This window comes from Epinephelus moara, chromosome 9 (assembly GCF_006386435.1).
Source record: "Epinephelus moara isolate mb chromosome 9, YSFRI_EMoa_1.0, whole genome shotgun sequence".
Lineage (NCBI taxonomy): Eukaryota > Metazoa > Chordata > Actinopteri > Perciformes > Serranidae > Epinephelus > Epinephelus moara.
In genome coordinates, this window is record NC_065514.1 from 15,708,135 (window position 1) to 15,709,911 (window position 1,777).

At 35.5% G+C, this 1,777-nt stretch overlaps 1 protein-coding gene across 1 annotated transcript in view; it reads left to right on the forward strand.

The window, feature by feature from the left end:
• The window catches only part of LOC126395968 (zinc finger protein 721-like), a 19,322-nt gene that overhangs the window by 10,558 nt on the left and 6,987 nt on the right, over positions 1 to 1,777 (forward strand). The window lies entirely within an intron of this gene.

Below are 1,777 nucleotides of genomic sequence, written 5' to 3' on the forward strand. Positions count from 1 at the left end.
TGTGTATGTGTATGTGTGTGTGTGTCTAGTATGAAGGGTGGGAGGGAAGGGCTTTCTTTGTAATTGTCTTTCTTTCTTTAATTGTGTTAATTGCTTTTAATTCTGTAAAGCACTTTGTGTTGCATGTCCATGCAGGAAAAGCGCTCTACAAATAAAGTTGATTGATTGATTGATTGATCCTACCTTAGCTTGGCGTAGCTTAGCTCAGCTTGTCTCTTATCTTGTCCTATCTTATATTGTCTTAAATTATCTTTTCATATCCAATCTTATCTCAGTTAATTTCTTATGTTAGCTTATCTTATCCAGTCTTAGCTTAGTTTGGCTTAGCGTACCTCATCTCTTATCCAATCTTATCTTATCTTATCTTATCTTATCTTATCTTATCTTATCTTATCTTATCTTGTCCATTCTTATCTTAGCTAAACTAAGCTTATCTTATCTCTAATGTTATGTTATGTTATGTTATGTTATCTTATCTTATCTTATCTTATCTTATCTTATCTTACCTTATCCAATCTTATCTTAGCTTATCTCATCCAATCTTAGCTTAGTTTAGCTTATCTCTTGTCTTGTCTTGTCTTGTCTTGTCTTGTCTTGTCTTATCTTAAATTATCTTAGATTATCTTATCTTAAATTATCCAATTTTATCTTGTCTTCGCTCAGTTTATCTCTTATTTTATCCAATCTTATCTAGGCTTATGTTATTTTATCTTATCCAATCTTATATCAATTTAACTTAGCTTATCTTAGCTTATATCTCATCTCATCTCATCTCATCTCATCTCATCTCATCTCATCTCATCTCATCCAATGTTATATTACCCAATCTTATGTCTTATCTTAAAACCCAAACTTTTTGAAATGACTGTTGCTAATTCCTTTAGAGAGTCTGAACAGAAGGACAAGACCAGAAAATATGGACATGGTCAACCATGATTTCTCCACATTCCTTCCAGCAGCATAGCTGGGTGGCAGTTTGTTTAAACATCTGTTTGGGCGTGATGAAAAAGTGAATCGAGTTTTTCCAGCACAGTGTCTCCAGGTTCTGAGAGTTAGAAAAGCTTTGTATGTTGATGATTTCATTTAACAAACCCTCTAGTGTTGGGTCAATAATGTTTTCATCTTACAGCGAGTCCTTTTCCCTCCTTTTTAAAATTTCATTTATTTGTTCATTCATGTTTGCAGCAACTGCATTTCTCTTAATTGTATATTGTATTGGCTGGTCATGTTGATGACTTTATGGTCATGAAACTTGTATGTAAATGTCATAATTTGAGGGTGGGTGTCTTGACTACTTTGTGTCGTTTGCACGTTCGGGATTTGATGGGAACATAAAATTAAGTGGCGACAGTTCCTCTGCTGAGTTTAACAAATCATATTCGGACAACTCGTCTCTGCACTGATGCTGGTTTTAAACAATTCAATCAAAGAGCATGGATACCAAGAGGCGAAGCTCAATAGAACGCCCCAGAGCAACAGACTCGCCCATGCGTCCTACCGCCGCCATTTTGGACTGTCAGCAGACCGCAGCAGACCCGCTTGCATACAAAAACACACGAAGCTGAAGTATATCGCTATTAATTATGCTTACAATGCTACTCACCTCGTGATAGCTTGGTCACAGCTGCTTTTTCACGTTTTTGTAAAGCAAAATATAGACTTTTAAAAAAAACTAAACGAAGAAAAACGGCCTAGATGGCATCTCTACATATTACATCCACTTATGAGAAGATTAACTTAATTACTCCTTCAAAATCACCCCATAAGCCAATCTACC